General features: G+C 43.8%; 1 protein-coding gene across 1 annotated transcript in view; it reads right to left on the bottom strand.

Annotated features, from left to right (window-relative positions):
- LOC306818708 (bifunctional UDP-N-acetylglucosamine 2-epimerase/N-acetylmannosamine kinase-like) overlaps positions 1-4,879 on the bottom strand; it is a 15,117-nt gene extending 10,238 nt beyond the window's left edge. The window contains exon 1 of the mRNA XM_079336418.1: positions 4,835-4,879. The gene's annotated coding sequence lies outside the window, so the exon portion shown is untranslated. The remainder of the gene's footprint in view (positions 1-4,834) is intronic.
- Between the last annotated feature and the right edge of the window lie 1,190 nt (positions 4,880-6,069).

Genomic DNA, 6,069 nt, shown 5'->3' with positions numbered 1-6,069 from the left:
AGAAGAAGAAGAAGAAGAAGAAGAAGAAGAAAGAAGAAGAAGAAGAAGAAGAAGAAGAAGAAGAAGAAGAAGAAGAAGAAGAAGAAGAAGAAGAAGAAGAAGAAGAAGAAGAAGAAGAAGAAGAAGAAGAAGAAGAAGAAGAAGAAGAAGAAGAAGAAGAAGAAGAAGAAGAAGAAGAAGAAGAAGAAGAAGAAGAAGAAGAAGAAGAAGAAGAAGAAGAAGAAGAAGGAGGAGGAGGAGGAGGAGGAGGAGGAGGAGGAGGAGGAGGAGGAGGAGGAGGAGAAGGAGAGGAGAAGGAGAAGAAGAAGAAGAAGAAGAAGAAGAGTTCAGTACTGCTGCTGGTGATTTAGTGAACACACACACAAGTGTTCGGCCACGTCACGTGGACCAGCTGACATCTTTGAAAATGTTAGAGCAACAGCATGTGTGAGGGTCCCTCCCTTTGTTTGAGTATCTCATTATAGAACGTGACATTTCTTGGTTAAACACTGCACTGCCTTGCTCCTGAAAAAGGTGAATTAAAGGTGGCAGTATTTTTCATTCCTTTTCACCCCTCAGTTACTTCCAAAGAACAGCTTCTAGGAGCCGTCCGCTGGCCCGTTCTCTGGCCAAAACAAGCGACTGAATCGATTTGAAGTCACTGAATTGTATCGCCGTAGAGGGGCCAAAAACTCCTCCTGGAATCAGAAATGATGCAGATCGTATTGTTGATCGTTACACAGATCTCCGTGAACCTTTCAGCCCCCTCTCAGCTGGACAAACCAGTCCCTCAATAATGCTGCTTTAGCGTCGATCGTTTCTGCCGCACCTTTCTCGCCTGGCTTAGTTAGCGGGCGTGACAATGAAAACAGAACCAGCCAGTCCAGTTTCAATTTCATACAATCCCACACAAAGAACAGACATGATGAAATGTGGAAAGGCAAGGTATTCAACGACTCCACAGCACTAGGAGCAACGGGCTAGCTCGCTATGCTAACCTAACACATTAACAGTCATACAGCAGCATAAAGGACAGACAGGCTACACAACAGAACAATAACTATTGATACATCAGAACTCCCCCTCAAGCTAGATCTGCACTCAGCAGACTCTAAAGAATCCTCTTCTTGAAAGTCTCCTGATGGACACGTGGTATCGTGTACAGCAGCATGTTAGAGACATCGCTGCTTTATCTCCTTCTTCTCCTGCACGAGGAAACACCGGGCAGGAGAGGTGATGGTGGTTTTAAACTATGTGTGGAGGGGACCGATACAGAATATTAAAGAAGTACAGTATACCAAAAAACACTAAAAGATTTTCAAATATTTACAACTGAAACATTTTATAACACCGAGATCGAATGTCTGAGTCACCTTTGACAGGTAAGTTTAGATTCTGGGGTCCCGCCCACTGATCTGTGATAGGTCTGTGGCTTCAGTGGTCGAACACCCCCGCGAACCTAAACAGCCTCCAATGACGCTGAAGGAAGACTTCTGCGTCATCGAGGATCCTCGTCATTCAAAGTTTCTAACGATGCAAAGCTTCATGCAAACGGGTGAAGTGTCCCTTTAAGTCTAACCTTGCAGGTTTAAAAGACTGAGACAGCGTTAGCATGTTGTGCTACGTCCACTGTAGCTTTGTAGCCGTTCTCTTCTGCTGTTCAGTTTGATGAGTCAGCAGAAACACCAGTATAAGAAGCTTTTATCGTGCCAGGTTCGAGTTGTTAATCATCGCAGTGACAATCAGCCTCTGTCCAGAGCTGCACCCGCCCACAAACCAACACAGATAAGAACAAGCACAGACACTGATGAACATTGGCCTCGACTCTGCTCGTCTGATTGGTCAGGACTGTCTGCGGCCCGGAGTCCTCCACCTTGATCAGACACAGCTGCAGCCAGAGGTCAAACAAAAACAGGGCAATAAAATCGATGCAGAGTGCTGCAGACTGCCACGTCTCAGAGTTTATTTAAAGCTCGGGGACATAAAGGCGTCTTGGTTCCTCAAAGTACTGAAATGTTTCAGGATAACTTCTCTGATTTATCCTCAGAAGAATTCATTTCAATAAACTAACTACACAGGTAAAAAGTCATGAACTAAGTGGTGACGTGGCCAGGTGTAGGTGTTAAAACAATAACAATGATTACAACAATATCATCTTATTATTATTATACATTTAAAAACAATGACTAATAGAAGTTTGATAGATTTAGACCTGTGATTACACACACACACACACACACACACACACACACACACACACACACACACACACACACACACACACACACACACACACACACACACACACACACACACACACACACACACACACACAGTCCACCTGACTTGTTGTTGTTGTTGTAACACATTTTTATTAGTTTTCAACAGAAACACAAGTTTAACATTTTGCCATCATGTTCGTAACATCAAATAAAATAGAAAATAAAATATATACAATATATGTACGCCACTCAGTTCCTGTGAAATGATGAATTCTGATTGGTCAGAAGTGCTGATAATAAGTTGACTCTTGTTACACAGAGGTGAGACCTGACAGTCCATCGTATTCAGAGTGTGAGCCAGCGGACATTTAAAGAGTCATGAGGTGGTGATGTGGGCGGGCGGGCTTGCAGACGATGGACACAGCTGAAGATAACGCTCAGTGTTGGAGAATAATAAGTGAATAATTAGTTTTCACAGCTTGGTAAACCAGCGAGAGGGACGACTTGTATAACAAGTGCCGTTTGTGCCGCACTGATGTTCACTCTGTGAGACAAAACAAATCATCTGAAACTGGGAAATCACACGGAGAGTTGTCATCATGTATAAGACGGAGAATGATGAGTTCGTGAGGCCCGTGTCTGCGCGAGGAGGCTAAAGGGGTGATCATTATGTGTAGCACTGACATCATGGCTGCCACGTCAAATTATGATTCAGCACACAGCTGTGTTTAAAGAGAGAGGACGACCTTAAAGGGCCAACTGAACAAATACAGTGACACTGAATAAACTCACCACCGTGTTTACATGTTCAGGACATCCTGCTTGGCAAAGACACACACACACACACACACACACACAGTCTATGATAACTTCACTCTGATGAAACTAAAGAGCAAACAAATCCATGGGCCGTGACCTTCATCATGACCCTCTGCAGGACTATCATGAAGATCAGACCCAGGACTCGTGATAAACCCCGAGGGTCAGGGCTCCAAACTCAGTCCCTTAAAGAAATCCACATCAAGAAGGCATTTCTACTTTTCTTTGACTTCTTCTCATTCATTCAAAACCTCAAGGATCAATATCTATTATCTATTCAATATCTATATTTTTTTGTTAAGGCATGGCTATAATACAACAGTCACAAGATGATCTTCCTACCATTCAGGGCCTCGGTCTAGCTGTTCTCTATCAATGAGATACTGCCATCTAATGTCCACTGCAGGGACAGTCCATCCACACACACACACACACACACACACACACACACACACACACACACAGGGACTCGTCTTTACTGTGTCGGAAAATAAAATATATAAAGCATTATCAATAAGGAGGTGAAACAAAGAGAGAGATGATGACGCTCTCTTCCTCTGTGATCAATCAGCCAATCAGAGAGCTGCTCTCTTCCTCTGTGATCAATCAGCCAATCAGAGAGCTGCTCTCTTCCTCTGTGGTCATGAAGGAAACCTGCTGTGTTGAAGCTTCTCTGACAACAATGCAGCAGCCAGTATGTCCTCCTTCTAACTTTAGATTCTGCTCCTGAATGCTCTGGATCTGATTGGACCAGAGAAGGTAGGCGGGGCTTTGAAGGCCGTTTTGGACGCCCCTGGGTTTGCCAGATATGAGAGCAGTTATCAGGTGAACAGGTGTTGCAGCGATGGAAGCGGGCAGTGGAACTGCTTCAGATAGAAGTGATTGTACCCGAGCTAAAAAGCCTCTGCATGTTTCTAATAAGCTCCAGCAGCAGAAAGCTGCTCAAACTAGGATCAATGTTGGAGATGAAACATGGAGAGAGGTTAGAACGCAGAAAGCTTTACAGACCCATGCAGAGCTGGCTAAACACTGAAGCTACAGTGTCCACCACATGCAGAGCTGGCTAAACACTGAAGCTACAGTGTCCACCACATGCAGAGCTGGCTAAACACTGAAGCTACAGTGTCCACCGCATGCAGAGCTGGCTAAACACTGAAGCTACAGTGTCCACCACATGCAGAGCTGGCTAAACACTGAAGCTACAGTGTCCACCACATGCAGAGCTGGCTAAACACTGAAGCTACAGGGTATGTGTGTAAATTAAATAATCGGAGCCAACCAACATAAAGGTTAACAAAGTAAAACGTACACATGATTTAATGATTTTAAATGTTCAGGAGTGGACCCCCCTCTGGGTGGCTCGCCCTCCACTTTGGGACTCACTAATCTGGATCACTACGTCACTAGTCAACCTTGGCGTAAACACACCCGCATCTTCATCCATCATGAAGAACAAGTTCAATATTTCACCCTCATGCGTGTCAGGTAGTCCCACAATGCCTTGCGTCGCTCGTTCCACATAGACGATGAATGGAGGCGAACTCACTTCGCTTACTTCGCCTGCAATCTCACTTTCGCACAAAGTTGATGAACCGGACAGAGAAACCGGCGTCACATCGTTTCAGCAGCTTCAATGACAGACGACTGTTTGTAAAAGAGTTTAAAACAAGCTCCCGAACCGTCCCAACGTGCTGACGTCACTTTAAAAGGTGAACCAAACGTTCACTCTTAAAGGGAGCTAACGTTAGCTTCAGCTAAAGTTATAAATCCTCTATTTAACGTGTTCGCGGTGTTGCCAGAGAAACGGTGGTTACCTGGACTCTTCCGGTGACGCCGTCTTCACACCGACCTCCTCTTCTTCCTCTTCTGCTCTCAGTTACCTGCCGACGGTTTTTTTTTCGGGCATCTGGACTGGATCCCGAACTGTCCCGGGCACGCGCACGAACCCGGCGAAGCAGTTTGTTGTCAAGGTAACACAGACAACGAGACCGGACGTGCGTGCTTTCTGGCCTTCAGAATAAAACAAGGAGTAAAAACAAAATAACAATTAAATAATAAAAACTTCTGTTTCTGACTGCCATTATTTATTTATTTTTTTAATCTGTTTCATTATTTATTCATTAGTTTTTTCTTTGTTTGTTTTTCCTCTTCTTTTAGATGGTCTGTGAACACTTGTTTCGTCTCCTTAGTCCTCTTGTGTCCTCTGAATGAATGTTCATGTTGGTCCTCTGTCCCTGTTTGGTTTGGACCTGAGATGGGGGGTGGGGGTGACCTCAAATCTGTACCTAAAAGAGTTGTAGAATAACAGTTCAATAAAAACAAAGTGTTGAGAAGAATCAGCTGAAATAGTGTAAATTAACCCATAACTTAAATAATAACACATTGCACTTTTTTAATTCCAGCAGTTTTGCACTATAGTTAATCATTTTTTACATTTAATTAATCCCTCAAGGGGAAATTACTACTGTCATATTTACCCTTGCATGTATTAGTCATTGCTTATATTGTTTTTCATTATTGATATTAAATATTTTACTTTTGTCCATAGAGAGCAAAGTTCAGGAAATCCCAGAGGGTGATCGAGGGCTCCACACACTGATGCTCCCAGGATAGAGATGCAGGACCCTCAAAGAAACCACCAGCTGACTGAAGAGCAGCTTCTTCCACCCAGTTAGTCAGACTTTTATATAAAAAATAACCTTACTCCATTGTGATACTATGGAAGCCCTAAAGGGACATATAAACACTCATTTTCATTTTATTTTACAATGTTTTCCTGTTCTCATAGGGAATCTTTTTTTTTTTTTGCGAGGTTCTTGGCTTATATATGTTATCATCTCAAGATTACAATGCTTAGTAGCTCAGTCCGTAGCGACTTCGGTTGGGAACCGGAGGGTCACCGATCCAAGTCCCGGTGCGGACCAAAAATCTGAAAATTGGTTTGGTAGCTGGAGTGCTAGACCACTTCCTGAGCACTGCCCTTTAAGGTGCCCTTAAAGCAAGGCACAGAATCCCCCCCAAAACCAGCTCAGGAGTGCCTGCTGTGGGC

Source organism: Symphodus melops (genome assembly GCF_947650265.1).
Source record: "Symphodus melops genome assembly, chromosome: 2".
NCBI classification, from domain to species: Eukaryota; Metazoa; Chordata; class Actinopteri; order Labriformes; family Labridae; genus Symphodus; species Symphodus melops.
Note: the sequence above shows the minus strand (reverse complement) of the source record. Positions and strands in the feature narration are given on the sequence as shown.